Here is a 17,981-nt window from a genome sequence, read left to right as displayed (position 1 = left end):
CATAGGTGTTTACTAAATCCCATTTAGAGGTAAGGGGATAGGGCACTTTTTCTTGGTTTAATCAGGATCCAGCCCAATGTCATGTCCATAGGCACACTTCAAAAATGTTTTCACGCCGGTGGGGAGGTCAGCATTGACAATTCAGTCAATGATATTTGTGGACCATCTACTGTGTGCAAAGCACTGAATTAAGTGCTTGTGAGCATACAGTAGATTTAATACGCACGATCCCTGCTCTCAAGGAGCTAGCGGTCTAAGAGAGAAGATAGAGCCGTATTATGTACAAATATCAAGAGATTGTAGAAAAATGTGGGAGAATTGATATTCTTTCTCTTGGCATCGGTTTGCCAAAAGACGTGCTGTGAAAAAGCTTCAGAATCCCCTCTCAGCTGTGGGTTAAAATCACCACAGGCTTTGAGGGACACACTTAGTACCAAACTTGGTCTTTCAGCAAACACACTAGTTGTCTCTCGCCCATCAATTCTCTTCTCCAGCTACGCTTTAGTTCACTGTCTTCATTCTTTCCGAACAGTACCTCTCTCTCAACTCTCCCATCTCCTTCCCAGTGTTCTCACATCACCCTCTTCCCGGACTCCCTCCCTCTTCAAATCCATCAAACCAAGTTCCTCCTTATCTCCAAGCCCTCTTACGAAATCACCTCCTCCAGGAAGCGTTCCTTGATTAATCTTCACTTTTCTTCATAAACACTTTTAACATTCACACCTATGTAATAATAATCATGATATGTCTCTCATTGATCTAACTACCCACATATTTTAGATTGTATCTCTTCTCCCCTCTTTTCCTCTCAGATTGCGAGTCTGTCAAGGCACAGAGATCCTGTCTATTTCCCCACCGTGTATTCTCTCCCCGCATTTAAGACAACGCTCTGTTCACAGAAAATACTTAATATATACTATAACTTCTATTGTTACTGTGCTTTTACTTTTTCACCTACCATTTATTTGGCAATTGATACCTACTTCCCTTTCCCGTGACACTGTAAGCTGATTGAGGGCAGGGACTGTATCTTTAGTTTTCACTGTCACCTCTACTGTAATTAATTCTCAACTACCAGATGCCGTACTCTGAACTCAGTAAATCTCAGTGATGATAATGGTCCTGAATTTGAAGATGAAATAAGAGTTAATAATAATAGTTGAGTCATATTCACTGAAGTCGCAAAATTAAACCGCATATGTCTGGCGAGATCTAGGCAAGGTCACTACAGGTTGAGTGAGTAGCAAATAAAATATAAACTTTCAGTCAGTAATATCAAAGTTGATGATCTTCTACATCTTGTTTTTCAAAGAAACGTATTTTTGCTTTCATGTTCATTTCAATCGCTAGATCACTGGTGAATTTGTGCTACCATTTGACAGTTTAAACTCATTAATATTCTGGAGAAAAGGGAAAATATAACCTGTAAAGTATGTCTTAAAATAAATGGCAATTCATTCTTGATATGCCGAGCAATACTGTGCGTGCATTTTTTAAACGAAATGCTTATTCACTGGAGCTGAGATCTCCACTCTTCTGAATGATTTAAAATATGAAAGCAGACAAGCTTTCACATATCTGAAGCCTTCAGCCAAATGACTAGGATTAAAAACTAAATTTTAATATTTCTGATTAATATTACAGAAAACCGGACAGTCACATCATCCTGAAACTGAAATTTTCGTTACCTGTTGGGTGGTCTGTGCTGTGGCTTAATTCATCTTCGTTCAGAATGAAACATAGCAAGCAAACTTTTAGAGGTAAAAGAGGTTTATTAAATATTTAAATTTAATACATAAGAGTTGTGGGAGTACATTTCATTACAAAACTGTAAATGATTCTCTATCACAAATGGGAATCCAGGAAAGCAAGGAGAGTATATCCTTCTGCGTTGTCCCGCTTCTCCTGTCCTCTTCCTACATTTTGAGGAAATAGACTTGTTTTGAAAAAAATTGCTCTCTGGTCATCGTTTTTCTATCAAAATGTTCAGTCCATCTTTCCCCACTCCTCAAGAACCTCTAGTTCATCCATCCATCCCAACCACCTCTGCATCAACCAGAAACTGATCCGTACCCAGTAGGTGCTCAATAAATACAAATGAATGAATGAATGAACTGGCTTTAAAACACCCAATGGTTTTACCCCTTCCTACCTTACTTTTCTGCTCCATTACTACAACCCAGCCTGCAAACGTCACACCTCTAATGCCGACCTACTCACTGCACCTAGATCTTCTCTATCTAAGAGAATAGAGAATAGAAAGCTTAGACTAGATAGATAGAATAGGTAGGTTGGCTTTGGTGTCTCATCACACGCTCTCAGATGGTCTTCCTCATTTTAACCTGCATGTTCTGCTCTGATCTGGACTGCGTGTGTAGGGAGGGCGGGAATTTGTGGACGGCCATGGCCTTCACGTTCCCTGTTGAAGGTGCCTCAATGTGGGAAAATGGACACGCCCATCAGGACGAAGACCATCTTTCCCTGAGGAGAAAGGATTGGACCGGATAATGGGATCGTGTCCGTGGCATTCTGTGGCTGGCTCCAGGTGGGCCGGGCCTGTGACTGTTTATTGATCTATTGCCCTTGCCCAAGCACTTAGAACAGTGCCCTGCACACAGTAAGCCCCCTCTAAATAAGATTGACTGACTGGCTCTTCCCTTGGAGGGCTGTGACCCATTAGACATGAAGCAAGCAGCGTGGCGTGGTGGATGAAGCCTGGCCCTGGGAGAAAGAAGGTCATGGGTTCTCATCATGGCTCTGCCACTTGTCTGCTGTGTGGACTTGGACAAGTCACTTCACTTCTCTGTGTCTCAGCTGCCTCACCTGTAAAATGGGGATTGAGACTGTGAGCCTCATAGGGGACAGGGTCTGCATCCACCCTGATTAGCTTGTAACCACCCCAGAGCTTAGTAGAGTGCCTGGCACATAGTAAGCCCTTAACAAATACCATAATTATAATGATTATTATTAGACATAGGACTTACCCAGTGGTGCTCCACTGTCCCAGAGGTATGGGACATTGCTATAATGCTATTCACTCTCGTCTTTCCTTTCTCCCACCCCTGGCTGGCATCTCACCCTAGCAAGCCCCTATTTTCAGTGGTGGTTCATCTCCACCCATAAGGCTATAAGCTCCTTTTTTAAAAGAAAATGGTGCTTGTTAAGCACTTCCTATGTGCCAGGTATTGTACTAACCCGGGGTAGATACCAGCCAAGCAGGTTGGACCCACTCTATGTCCTCCATGGAGCTCACAGTCTTAGCCTCCATTTTACAGTTGAGGGAACTGAAGCCCAGAGAAGTAAAGTGACTTGTCCAAGGTCACACAGCAGACACTGATGATTGTGCCCAGGCCTATTGGGAAGAGTGTGTGATTCTGCAAAACAGTGGAATATCTGGGAAAGAAGCATTGGCAGACCATGTGGTGATCTGTACAGGGCAATGTGAAGAAATTTTAGCGCTGAGCTAATTGGAGGACTCTCAGTTTCACCTGGGCATTTTATGGAATGACTCGAGCGAAGCAGGGTGTTCCACAAAGCACCTGGGTCATGTGGTCAATCACCACCATGCTCTGGGACTTCATGAACCTTTCTGAAGAGAGGTGATTTCCCCAACTTTATCCATCAGTCCATGGCAGACACAATGTGCCCCTAATTGAAAGAATTAACAGACAGCCTCCTTCTTTGCATCCTCCAAAAAGTCATCTTTCTCTGAAGGAAAGTTGGTGTAAAACTCATCTTCCGATTTGGGAAAGGGACAAGCTGAAGAATCACTGACCCCTGAGGAAAATTCCCTGACTTAGCCCTCATTTCCTTTTCTCCCACTTCTTTTTGCATCTCAATGATTTGCTCCCTTGATTCACCCCTTCCTCAGCCTCAAAGGACGTGCATACACAGCTGTAATTTTATTTATTTCTATTAATAATAATGATATTATTATTATTATATTAATAACATTTCTGTCACTGTGGGCAGGGAATGTGTCTACCAGCTGTTATTTTGTACTCTCCCAAGTGCTTAGTACAGTCCTCTGCCCACAGTAAGTGTTCAACAAGTACAAGGAATTGGTGCTTGGCACATAGTAAGCGCTTAAATACCGTCATTATTAATCATGGATTGAGTGATAGGGAGTTATAATCTCTGTTGTCTACTGACGATAATGTTTTGCAATCTTGCTGAAGTAATGAGTGGCTTAGAGGAAAAACACTGTACCTTCGATAAGTTTGTCAAACTTCAAATCTGGTCGTCCGTGACATTCATTCCATGAATGTACTTTTCCTGCATGAAAGTTGTATTGGTTAGCTACCCGACCGTAGAGACAGATGGTGCTTTGTGATTGTCTTCATGTACGTCACCCAGCTGCCGCCAATATCATCGCAAGGGCACTGGGGTGGGAAGAAATTTGCCAACCACAAAATCAGGGATGGAGGATTGAAGAGCTGGGACCAGGACTGAAGGTTTAAAATGCTTCAGATGTTACTACAGTCGATCCTCGAGACTGTAAGATTGTTCTAAGGACTGTAAGCTCGTTGTGGGAAGGGAATGTGTCTGTATATTGTTCTATTGTATTCTCTCAAGTGCTTAGTACAGTGCTTTGTAAGCATTCAAGAAATGCGATTCGACGACTGAATGAATGATTAGTTAATCTGAAAGATCCTCACTTCTGGAAATATTTAAGGGGTGGGGGGATGTCCTGCCATCATAGTAAAGAAGTCTGAGAACCACAAATCTTCATTTTTAGGCTAAGACTCATTGCTAATATAGACCCAATCAAAATCTTCATGAATAATTTGAAGCTACTGACAGTGTTAATGGTCAAATGGCCAATCGTGTATGTATGTATTGAGCACTTTTTAGGTGTAAATTGATTTGCTTGTATCTTCCCCAGCACTTAGTACAGTACCTGGCACATAGTAAGCACTTTACAAATACCATGATTATTATTATTAATTCCTTGCCATGGGACTGAAGTCAGCCCTGTGGGATCTGCCTAAACCAAAATAGACTGATTAGGAATGCTTAACATCCATTTCTTCCAGGTGTTCTGATTTTTTTTTTTAATACTATTTTTAGGCCTGTCTTGATAGGCTGATGGGAACTAATTAAGTGCTTCCTGCAAGAGGAAAAAAAAAAACTCTCAGAAACAGGAACCCACTCTGAAGATTCGAAAGGAATCCAAACCTTCACAGTTAGTAAGACGGTCCACAGAGCAAAGCAAGGGAGGTTGTTCTCTAAAACAAAAAATCGATTTGAGAAAGAGAATCGCTCTCTGCTTCCCGAGTCCTTCCCATGCCTTTCTTCTGCTCCCCACAAGGATAATAATAGTACTTGTTTTAGTCCTTACTATGTGCCAAGCACTATTTTTAGCACAAGTGTAGATACCAGTTAATCAGATACGGCAAGGATGAAGAAGCAGAGGCCATAAGGCCAACAGGTCTGTCACTAAGGAATCTGACAGGTAAAGAGGAATACTACCATTAATAGTAATGATGGCATTTGTTAAGCACTTACTATGTGCCAAGCACTGTTCTAAGCACTGGGTAATCAGGTTGTCCCACTTGCGGCCCACAGTCTTAATCCCCATTTTACAGATGTAATTGAAGCACAGAGGAAATGAAATGACTTGCCCAAGGTCACACAGAAGACAAGTGGCGGAGGTGGAATTAGAACCCACGTCCTCTGACTCCCAAGCCCATTCTCTTTCCACTAAGCCGTGCTGCATAGAGTGAGGAATAACATTTATGACAGACATTAAACGCTTTTGGTTTGTTAGGCCCTCAGGCAGACACAAAGTTATGAGATCAGAAACAATCTCTGCCTGGCATGGGATTGACAATATAATCCCCATTTCCCAAATGAGAAAACTGAGGCCCAAAGAAGTTTAAGTGACTTAGCCGAGGTCACCCTGTAGATCAGTAATGCTTCTGTGAAAATACCTTCGTGGGTAGCATCACATTGGTCTTTCAAAACAAAAACAAAAAAAACCACACAATTCCAACCAATTCCGGCCAAAGGCATGCAGAGAGACTATTTTTTAACGGCTCACATGGATCCTGCCTATGAACCAGGCACCCTTAGTAAGTTTTTCTGCCTTCAACATCATCAATATCATCATATTTCCTTGGGCAAACCCAGGGAGGGTTCGGGGTCCAGCGCTAAGTAGAGTGCTCTGCACACATTAAGCAATCTATAAATACGATTGAATGAATGAAACGAATGTCCAAGTACTCTGAAGTATTTTCTATTCCCGAAAACTGCCCTTACTCTCCACGTGACTTTTCTTTCACATTCTGTAAGAATTTTCTTTCCCCTTCCAGACATTTTTACTCACTATCTGGGAAAGTAACCCTCCCCCCGAAGCAACCAGGAAAAGAAAAACAAAATCGCTTCTCCCCAAATTCAAAATTGATTTTGTTAAATAAATTCAATTCTGACTCTCTACCCAGCCTAGTTTCCCTCAATCCACAAACTTTAGTGTGTTTAGCTAGACCATTAGGGAGAACTCGCATTTCAGAATATTGGGATTTTGGACTTATCTGAATAACAAGTGTCAGGATAAAGCAATCAGAGCAGACAACAGACATGCCCTGTTAGCTACTGATACCTGTCTAAAGGAAACTCATTTAATGACGGTTTTCAATCTAGGTGACAATTCAACTGCATTACTGAGCTGGTCCCGAAGGCGAATATCAGGAAATAGACTGGTACATCAGCTTTCTCCAAAAGCGTTACTGTCGTGACCTGGCCCAGTGGAAAGAGCATGGGCTTGGGGGGCAGAAGACCTGGGTTCTAATCCTGGTTCCGCCACATACCATCTGTGTGACCCTGGGCAAGTCACTTCACTTCTCTGCGCCCCATCTGTAAAATGGGGATGAAGACTGTGAGCCCCATGTGGGACAACCTGATTCCCCTTTACCCCAGTGCTTAGAACAGTGCTTGGCACATAGCAAGTGCTTAACAAATACCACCATCATCATCATTCTCTTGGCCTCAGTTTCTTCATCTGTAAAGTGGAGATTAAATACCTGTTCTCCCTCCCCATCTGACACTAAGCCCTACGTGGGACAGGGACTCTATCTGACCTGTTTTCCTTAATCTACCCCAACGCTTAGTACAATCCACTGCATCTAGTAAATGCTTAACAAATACTACAATTATCACTATTATTTCTCGTTTAGTTTGTCGATTTTCTTCATCCTGGATCCCATTCCAGTAACCTGGTCAGTAGATAATATTAAACAGTGCTACATATGATTGATTAGAGAAATGATTTAATCCCCCTCTAATAGACGTCTCCAGTGGATAATTTTCAATCTCAAAGTCCAGTGTCTTTCTGAGCATGACTATATATTTGGGGCAATATTATTTTTAATGAGATGTTTTTCCCCTTGATTCTATTTATTGCTATTGTTCTTGTCTGTCTCCCCCGATTAGACTGTAAGCCCGTCAGAGGGCAGGGACTGTCTCTATCCGTTACCGATTTGTACATTCCAAGCGCTTAGTACAGTGCTCTGCACGTAGTAAGTGCTCAATAAATACTATTGAATGAATGAATGAATATTCTGGACAGGCTTACTGAGTCCCATCCTAATGTTTAGGGGTTTCCCATCTATCAACTCTTTCATCCAAACCAAGAGGATTCCACCCTTTCCTGCACCTGCTAATAGTTTCACCCTTCATTGTTATTGTGGCAACTGAATTAATAATGATTACCATTGTTGATAGTAATAATAGCAGTAATACATGATAACAATGGCATGTGTTAAGCCCTTACTATGTGCCAACCTGGAACTAAGCCCTGAGGTGAAAACCAAATAATCAGATCAAACACAGTTCCTGTACCATAAGGTTTCCAAGTCTAAGTTGGAGGGAGAACGGCTCCTGAATCCCCATTTTATAGGTGAGGAAACTGAGGCACAGAGAAGTTAAGGGAATTGCCCTAGGTTATGCAGCGGGCAAGGGGCACTGTCAGAATTAGAACCCAGTTCCCCCAACCTCCAGGCCCGTGCTCTAACCAGTAGGCGATGCTGCCTCTGTGAATTGTTTTCTATTCAGGAAACTGCCTGTACTCTTCATGTGAATTTTCTTCCATATTCCATAAGAGTTATCTTTCTTCTTCGAGACACTGTTGTTTACTATTTGTGCTGCTTCTCTGCAGAGCACTGTACTAAGCGCTTGGGAGAGTCCGATGTCACAGAGTCGGTAGCTGCGTTCTCTGCCCAAAACAGTAAGATCTCTCCACGAGGAGAGGAGATTCAGTCAACTTTTTGAAATACCGACAGAAGCCTCTCCTCTCCTCATGCCTCCCCAGAAGACCGACCACAAGAAAATGTGCGGAACCAAGTCAAATAAAGCCACATAAAACTGTGAGTTCCTGGGGCCAGGGGATCTCTGAATCACTGGTAACGCAACATTAAAATAACCCGTCACAGTCCTGCCAGCGCTTTTACAGATTGCTCTCCAAAGTAGTGACTGCAGGAGTTAACTGAGTATATGAAACGGTTCCCAGGATACGATGTGAGGGGGGCAGGTAGGAAGGAAACCCCGCTGAGCCACGAAGAAGAAAGGAAACTTCAGTTTAAGTAATGCAAGAGGTAAGGGTCTGAGGCAAGCCCTTCGGATAAATTTCTCCCTTGGTTAGAAAAGAAGGAAGGATTCTCTGCTAGATACCTGCGAGCTCGTCTCTAGACTGTGAGCTCGTTGTCTCTAGAATGTGAGCTCGCTGTGGGCAGGAATGTGTCCGTTACGTTGTACTCTCCCAAGCATTTACTGCAGGGCTTTGCACACAGTAAGCGCTCAATAAATATGACAAAATGACTGAATGACTACAGAAAGTTCCATTTTCCCCATGCTGGTCCGAGACAGAGCACGTCAAGAACAGTTTCACTGGGATTCAGGTGTTAGTCAAGTTTGGTAAGTGTGTGTGTGTACGTGTATTTTATTTTTGAGTGAGGATTCAGGGGAGGTTTAAATGGCCCTATCCAGAATAATATCTTCCATCAGATAAAAATACAAGGAGAGTCTGAATTAATGACCATGGTAATAATATTGAAATGAAGATTAAGACTGTGAGCCCCATATGGGACAGGCGCTGTGTCCAACTCGATTTCCTTGTACCTACCCCAGTACTTAGTAGAGTACACACTAAGTGCTTAAATAATAATTTTGAAATAATAATTGTTATTATTATTATTAAGATGGATGTTTAGACACAGGTCGGGTTTTTTTTTCCCAGAACACACCCACAACGCACACACACACACACACACAATAAAGGAATACTTCTGAACACACCCAGTTCTGCTATAACACGAGTGCTGCATTCCCCCCAAGTCCCGCCTGAAGTCAAACTCACCCTGACATTCTCCCCTGTGCTGAGGTCACACAACTAACCTGTCACTTTCTCTGACCCCACAGTACGCTGGAACCGCACCGATCTTGTGAAGCACGAATACTCCCTAATTCCCTGACAACCTTCCCGCCTAGCAGCATGGCCGAGTGAACGGAGCCCGGGCCTGCGAGTCAGAGTACCTGGATTCTAATCCCTGCTCTGCCACTTACCTTCTGCGTGACCTCGGGCGAGTCTTTATGCCTCAGTTCCTTCATCTGCAAAATGGGGATTTAAAACCTGTTCTTTTTCCTTCTGACTGTGAGCCCCGTGTGAGACCCAATTATCTAGTCGTGGCCGGGAATGTGTCTGCTTGTTGTTATATTGAACTCTCCCAAGCACTTAGTATAGTGCTTTGCACACAGTAAGGGCTCAATACATTCATTCATTCATTTATTCAACAGTATTTATCGAGCGCTTACTATGTGCAGAGCACTGTACTAAGCGCTTGGAATGTACAAATCGGCAACAGATACAGTCCCTGCCCATTGACAGGCTTACAGTCTAATCGGGGAGACAGACAGGCAAAAACGATACGACCGAATGGACGAATGAATAGCATCTTCCCCACTTTTTGGCAGACACCAAGCACTTAACTCTTACTAATATTATTCTTATTACATTATATTGGCCAAATCACCCAGAGAATCCTCAAATATTATTATTATGATTATTATCTTGGCCAAATCACCCAGTGAAAACTCAAGCTCTGTTAGGACCGAGGGCAGAGGGAAACAATATTTATACCTCGCAGCGTTTCTGAATGTCTCCTGGGTGCTACCTTTGTCCTCAGGTTGGTGAAAGTTATGCTGGGACCTCAGCATCTTCAGGCCAGGGATGAAGGGACCATGACTTCCAATCATTCGGACAAACCCCTCCAGGGCAGACGATGGTTTCTGAAGTCTGTAATCATGGAAACAAGAGTCTGCCTGATGAGGATTTCCCCACAGAGCTCTTCACCGAGCTGCCCGAACCCTGAGAAATCACATTATCTCCGGAAGTGCTTTCAGCGGGAGGGACCCAGACACCCCGCCGAGACGGCCTTTGACTGGTGCCTCACTCCGATGTACAGACACAATTTGTGGAGTCTCACTAAAGAGGAGTCAAAGATGGCGATGACAGGAGGGGACAAAAGGTACCCGGGATCTAAATGAATAATAATGACAATAATAATAATAAAGGTACTTTTTAAGCACTTACTATGCTCCAAGCACCGTTCTAAGCATTTACACTTCAATCAGGTTGGACACAGTCCCTGTCCCATGGTGTGGCTCACACTCTAAATCCCCATTTTAGAGATGAGGTACCTGAGGTCCAGAGAAGGAAAGTGAATTGCCCAAGGTCACCAAGCTGACATGTGGCAGAGTGAGGATTAAAACCCAGGTCTACAAGCAAATGTCCCTGGAACAATTACTTTATAGGCAGGCGTGCAAACACACACAAACACAAGTGGAAAACATTTGCTATTGAGTCCCACAGTTTGGAGGGGATAATGCAGTCTTGATTATCTCGTATCAACCCCGAGTCTTAGTTAAGTCAGCCCATATGGGGTTCACAGTCTTAATCCCCATTTTAAAGATGAGGCACAGAGAAGTTAAGTGGCTTGACTAAGGCCACGCGGCCATCAAGCAGTCAATCATATTTACTGAGCCCTTACCATGTGCAATGAGCTGTACTAAGTACTTGGGAGAGCATAATATGACCTTTTAATTCCCGGGCCCATGCTCTATCCACTAGGCCATGCTGCTTCTCTGTGCCTCAGTTCTCTCGTCTGTAAAATGGGAATTGAGACTGTGAGCCTCACGTGGGACAACCTGATGACCCTGTATCTCCCCCAGCGCTTAGAACAGTGCTCTACACATAGTAAGCGCTTAACAAATACCAACATTATTATTCTCACCATGCCATGCAGTTTACTGTGTTCAGAGGACTGTACAAAGTGGTTGGGAGAGTACATAACAACATAATCAGTAGTCACGTCCCTCCCCAACATGATCTTACAGTCTAGAGGGACTTTGAAATAAATTATGGATACGCACGTTACTACTGTGGGACTGAGGGTGGGGTAAATACCAGATGGACCAGTGGGTGCAGATTCAAGGGCATATAGATGACACAGAAGGGAGAGAAAGTCGGGGAAAGAGGACAAAATCAGCGAAGGCCTCTCGCAGGCGACGTGACCTCGCATTTGATTATTGACCACAAAGTGGGAAATTAAGGTCTACAAAGAGAAGAAAATTGAGTGTCTGACTGCCGGTTGATCCTGAAAACGATAAGTGGATTCCACCTGTGGTAGGTTATGTTCTAAAATGAGTTAGGCTTTTAAGGTCTTGATTGATTTATACGGTTCCTAGGAAGTAGTCGGTACTTTTGTGATGGCTCTTTTATCAGCTTCCCAGTGTATTCACTGCTGATGAAAGATAGATGAGGTTTCAAATAGAATGAAACAGATTCAGTCGGGAAAAATGTCAAGCCCCAGACAGTGTGTTTGCCCCATTCAGTAGGACTCCAACAGTCTCACGAAATGTTTGGACGGCACCTCGGTGATTGTAATCAAAACGATGGAACTCAGTAAGTGCTTATTTTTTGCTAAGTGCTGGGGTTCATAAAAATAATGAAGCAGCAAAATAGAGAGACAACATGGCCTAATGGGAAAAATACAGGATTCAGAGGACCTGGGCCCTAATCCCGGTTCTGCCACTTACATTTTGGGTGACCTTGGGTGAGTTACTTCAGTTCTCTGGGCCTCAGTTTCCTCATCTTTGAAATGGGGATTCAATATAAGTCCTCCCTCCTACTTAGTCAGCGAGTGCGATGGGGGACAGTGTCTCTGTCCAACCTGAATTTATCTATCCCAGTGATAGATAGATACCACAGCCATAGTAAGTGCTTAACAGATATAATGATGATCATTAATAATGATTCACGATGATAATAATACTGATAATAATGTAGATCTCCTAACTTCCAGTCCCATGCTCTCTCATTCATTTATTCATTCAATCATATTTTTTGAGTCCTTACTGTGTGCCAAGCACTTTCCCTTAAGCTATCCCTTTAAGCAGGTTCCCTATTGAAAATAATTCAAGGGAATTATTGAAGGGAATAATTCAAGGGAATAGGCTTTTAGGAGCCAATTAGAAGGCAGTCAGGTAATCAGAGCCCTTAGAAGAGGATGTGATCAGAATTATTGCTTTCATTTTCCAGATGAAGGAAAACGGATAGCCTTCTTCAACATCTCCTGGTGAGATTGCAGAGAAATCAGGTTTAGCACAGTGGCTTGAACTTTTAAACAAAAGTTTGCACCCTTTGGACAAGTTTAAGATCAGAGTTGGCAATAATAACCATAATAATAGTAATACAGTATTTGTTAAGCACTTACTATGTGCCGAGCACTGTTCCAACCGCTGGGGTGATTAGGTAATCGGGTAGTCCTACGTGGGGCTCAGTCTTAAACCCCATTTTCCAGATGAGGTAACCGAGGCCCAGAGAAGTTAAGTGACTTGCTCAAAGTCACACAACTGATGAGTGGCAGAACCGGGACTAGAACCCCCAACCTCTGACTCCCAAGCCCGTCATCTTTCCATTAAGCACGCTGCTTCTCAATAAGACAATCAACAGTACTTACTGGGCACATACTCTGTGCCAGTATAATAATAATAATGTTGGTATTTGTTAAGCGCTTACTACGTGCAGAGCACTGTTCTAAGCGCTGGGGGAGATACAGGGTCATCAGGTTGTCCCACGTGGGGCTCACAGTCTTCACCCCCATTTTACAGTTGAGGGAACTGAGGCCCAGAGAAGTGAAGTGACTTGCCCACAGTCACACAGCTGCCAAGTGGCAGAGCCGGGATTTGAACCCATGCCCTCTGACTCCCAAGCCTGGGCTCTTTCCGCTGAGCCATGCTGCTTCTCGGGAGAATCTTATTTTTAAAATGATATTTGTTAAGTGTCTACTCTAGATCACTGTTCTGAGTCCTGGGTAAATAAAGGTTAATTGGTCGGACACAGTCCCTGTCCTCCATGGCGAACGGGTATTGAGGAAACTGAGACCCAGAGACATCAAGTGACTTGAACAAGGTCACGGAGCAAGTAAACTGGCAGAGTCGAGAATAGAACCTTACTCTTACTTCAAGGCACGGGTTATTTCCACTAGACCACGCTGCTTCTCGAGTTATAAAACCCAATCCCAGCTTCTATAATTTATAGTAAATGGACTGTTTTTAATTATTTTTGAAAAGCACTCAAGTATCCTGTGTCAGCATTAATTAAAATGTTTATAAGGTAACAAGCCCTTACTTGCAATGAAACAGAGGGAAAGTTCTTTTCCTTCTTCATAAAAGTCTTGTGGATAATTGTTTCTATTCAGTTCAATCATTTTCCCTTCTTCAAACTGCCCCGCCATCAGGGTGAGTGCATCATTGTCTCCAGAAAATTTGGTTTGTGGATTTTTAATCTGATTTGATCTTCTAGCTGTAGAATGGCCTTGAAACAATTTATTTTGAGTTTTTAAAAATCTAGTGAGAAAGACAGACACTAAAATAATTCTATGGAAAGAGATCAATCAGTAAATCAACCGATCTCATTTACTGAACACTTACTGTATGCCAAACACTGTACTTGTTTGGTTTTGTTTTGTTGTCTGTCTCCTCTGTTTAGACTGTGAGCCTGTTGTTGGGCAGGGAATGTCTCTATCTGTTGCCGAATTGTATATTCCAAGCGCTTAGTACAGTGCTCTGCACATAGTAAGTGCTCAATAAATACCATTGAGTGAATGCATATACTAAGAGCTCGGAAGAGTACAATATAACAAAGAAGCTGCAAAAGAAGAAAGCAGTGTGGCTCATTGGAAAAAGCCCGGGCTTTGGAGTCAGAAGTCATGGGTTTGAATTCCCGCTCTGCCACTTGTCAGCTGTGTGACTGTGGGCAAGTCACTTCACTTCTCTGGGCCTCAGTTACCTCATCTGTAAAATGGGGATTGACATTATCATTAAATTAAACTAAGCCTTAAAACAAACTGGAGTTGAATATTTGACATGGGAAAATTGAACTTGTAAAAAATGAAACCAGGAATGAAAAGGATAACACATCCCTATAAGCCTGCAAAATCTTTGGAAAAGAGAAGTCCTGATCAAGGAGAGAGAAGAGCTTGAGATGTCAAGTTAAATTGAGGGAAATAGCTGGTTAAACTAACCTTTCCACAGATGCAGGGAGCTCCTCTCTGGCTTATCTCTATGTTGACTGATAAGCCACTTCCAATATCTTTTCCAAAGTCAATTCTCTTTTAAAAAAAAACACAGAACTGTAGAGCTAAATGTCAGCGATATCATGATTTATATCACAAAGTATATAGTAATAGTAATAGGACTAATAATAGAACCGAAGAGCTAAATGTCAGTGATGTCTTGATTTATATCACACAGTATATCATAAAATAATAGGACTAATATTATTAATTATAATAACAGGTCTCAAGACCTCACTTTATGCTAAACACTAAAGTAGATACAGGTTTATGGTAATGGGAATAGTCCTGGTTTCTGCCAGGACTCACAATCTATCCCCATTTTGCTCTACACTCAGTAAGCACTCATTGAATATCATTGATCAACGCTTAGAACAGTGCTTGACGCATAGTCAGCGCTGAACAAATACCATAATTTTTAATTATTCTTGACTATTGGACTGCTTATTAGAAGTGGAAGGAGTAATGGTATTTACTAAGCGCTTACTGTGTGCAGAGCACCGTACTACGCGTTGAGAGAGAAAACACAATCAGACATAGACACATTACAGATATTTACGGAAGTGCTATGGGGCTGAGGGTGGCATAAATAAAGAGTTCTGATCCTCCCTGTTTCCTGGTTCCTCCTTAACCACATCATCATTTCAGGTCAATTCACTGAGGAATCTCTTCCTTCCCCACTATCGTCGTCTGACTGATAGGCTAACACTGTTTGTGTCCTTCCTCTATAGAATAAAAAAACTCACGGAGAAAAGTGCTTATTACCTGATCTTCAACATCTTTGTCACTCTAACCTGTGCATCACTGGGCTGTGCATCATTTCGTATCCCGAAGGCAGTTGAATCCTCGTTTCCCAAGGTGGTTTTTAACATCCACCATCTCTTAATAATTGATGTTTTCTGAATTACTGCAATACCACTGATCGAGTGATTGATTGATTGCTCGGATGATGAATCCCTTTCAAGATGGAGTCTCTTGGTTTTTACTAGGCCCTTGTATTTTTTACACCTGTCATCAGGCTCCAGAAATTAGAAAACTATGCTCCTAGCTTGTTCCGTAGGGTCATGAAAAAACAATGAATTTTGCACAGCTGGTGTGCTTTCCCTGGCATTCCTGGGCTGAAAAATTACCATTTCCTCCCACTTCATATTATTTTCCAGCCCTCCCAAACAGCTCTATCTCTTTCTCGGGGAGAAAACACTATTTAGTTGGGCAAACAAGTCTTAGACGAAAGCACCTTAAAACCGCTCCATTCCCCAGAATGAATGAGGAAACGTTTATACCATTTTCTCCTTCTCATTCTGAGCATCTTCAGCGCTGCTTCTGCACAGTTGCAGGAGGGGGTGGAAAGTCTAAGGGGGAAAACATTTTGCAGGTGAGTCATAAAGCATAATAGTAGTGGTGAGAACATTACAAAACCTTAACGTTCTAAACCAACGCAAACCGATTACGCCGTGACTCTTAAGGCTCAGGAATAGAAGGAGTTGATGTTTTTCTTTAAATAATCATTGTTTGGATTTTCTTGGTGCCCTCTGAACTGTAAGTTCATTGTGGGCAGGGAACATTCTGTTCCATTGTCCTCTCCCAAATGCTTAGTACAGTGCTCTGCATCCATTAAGTGCTTGATCAATATCACCGAATAATTGATGGATTGATCGGTGCCACTCAGATATCTCATAAATTACAGACTCTAGTCTTAGCTGAACAGTAAAACAACCAATTAATCATTGGTACTTATTGCACACTTATTATACTAAGCATTTGGGAGTGTAAAATAAAATAGAGTTGGTAGACAAGATATCTGCCCTTGAGGAGTTTACAGTCTTGGGAAGAGTTTAATGATAGCTATAATAATAATGATGGTATTTGTTAAAGAACTTACTATGTGCCAGGCACTGTATTAAGCATTGAGGTGGATAAAAGAAAGCGGGTTGGACAAAGTCCCTGTCTCCCATGGGGCTGACAGTCTGAATCACCATTTTACAGATGAGGGAACTGAGGCCCAGAGAAGTTAGCTTGGCTCAGTGGAAAGAGACCGGGCTTGGGAGTCAGAGGTCATGGTCAGAGGTCAGAGGTCAGAAGTCCCGGCTCTGCCACCTGTCAGCTGTGTGACTGTGGGCAAGTCACTTCACTGCTCTGTGCCTCAGTTCCCTCATCTATAAAATGGGGATGAAGACTATGAGCCTCAGGTGGAACAACCTCATTCCCCTGTATCTCCCCCAGCGCTTAAAACAGTGCTCTGCACTTAATAAGCTCTTAACAAATACCAACATTATCATTATTATGATTATTATTAAGTGACTTGCCCAAAGTCACACAGCTGACAAGTGGCTGAGCCAGGATTTGAATCCATGCCCTCTGACTCCCAAGCCTGGGCTCTTTCCACTGAGCCACGCTGCTTCTCTATAGATAATAGAATCCTCCGTCTGAAATAGGCACTCAATATATGCTACTGATATTTACCAGTCACTCGGTTATATTTTTGGAGAGTTTCCTGGGTACAGAGCACTGTCCTTAGCGCTTGGGAGAGTACAATATAACACGGTAGGTAGCCACGTTCGCTGCCCACAAGGAGCCTTCAGGTCTAGAGGGGGAGATAGACATTAATATGAATAAATAAATAAGGTAACTGAGGCCCAGAGAAGTGAAGTGACTTTCCCACAGTCACACAGCTGCCAAGTGGCAGAGCTGGGATTCGAACCCATGACCTCTGACTCCCAAGCCCGTGTTCTTTCCACTGAGCCACGCTGCTTCTCTATGATATATTTTTGGAGAGTTTCCTGGGTACAGAGCACTGTCCTCAGAGCTTGGGAGAGTACAGTATAACACAGTGGGTAGCCACGTTCACTGCCCACAAGGAGCCTTCAAGTCTAGAGGGGGAGCAGACATTAATATGAATAAATAAATTACAGGTATGGACATAGGTGTCGGGCTCAACAGCTCAGAGAGATCTTCAAAACCAACAAGAATTTGGGATTGTTCTATCAATCCGTCATATGTTTTGAGCACTTAGCGGGTGCAGAGCACCGTACTAAGCTCCTGGGAGAGTAAATTAGAACAAAAGACTAGTGGGAAGAAAGTCTAGTAAGGCTAGGTCAGAGAAGGTCTCTCGGAGGAGATGTGCCTTCGATAAGGATTTGAGGGTGGGGACAGACACTGTCGGATTATAACGTTGATATTGGTTAAGCGCTTACTATGTGCAGAGCACTGTTCTAAGTGCTGGGGTAGATACAGGGTAATCAGGTTGTCCCACCTGAGGCTCACAGTCTTCATCCCCATTTTACAGATGAGGTAACTGAGGCCCAGAGAAGTGAAGTGACTTGCCCACAGCCACCAAGTCGCAGAGCGGGG

General features: G+C 42.8%; 1 long non-coding RNA gene across 2 annotated transcripts; it reads right to left on the bottom strand.

Moving 5' to 3' along the window:
- Positions 1–1,752: 1,752 nt before the first annotated feature.
- LOC103171439 lies at positions 1,753–15,978 on the bottom strand. Of its 2 annotated transcripts, XR_486788.3 has the most exons (5): positions 15,914–15,978; positions 14,580–14,666; positions 10,133–10,288; positions 4,210–4,275; positions 1,753–1,916 (listed from the first exon to the last, which is right to left on the bottom strand). It is a non-coding gene; the product is annotated as an uncharacterized LOC103171439 (long non-coding RNA). The 2 variants fall into 2 exon arrangements; XR_003763435.2 differs by lacking the exons at positions 14,580–14,666; positions 15,914–15,978 and adding an exon at positions 13,685–13,866.
- Positions 15,979–17,981: the final 2,003 nt, after the last annotated feature.

Source organism: Ornithorhynchus anatinus, chromosome 12 (genome assembly GCF_004115215.2).
Source record: "Ornithorhynchus anatinus isolate Pmale09 chromosome 12, mOrnAna1.pri.v4, whole genome shotgun sequence".
In the NCBI taxonomy this organism is placed as follows: Eukaryota; Metazoa; Chordata; class Mammalia; order Monotremata; family Ornithorhynchidae; genus Ornithorhynchus; species Ornithorhynchus anatinus.
The sequence above is the reverse complement of the archived record's forward strand: the minus strand, read 5'-3'. Positions and strand labels throughout refer to the sequence as shown.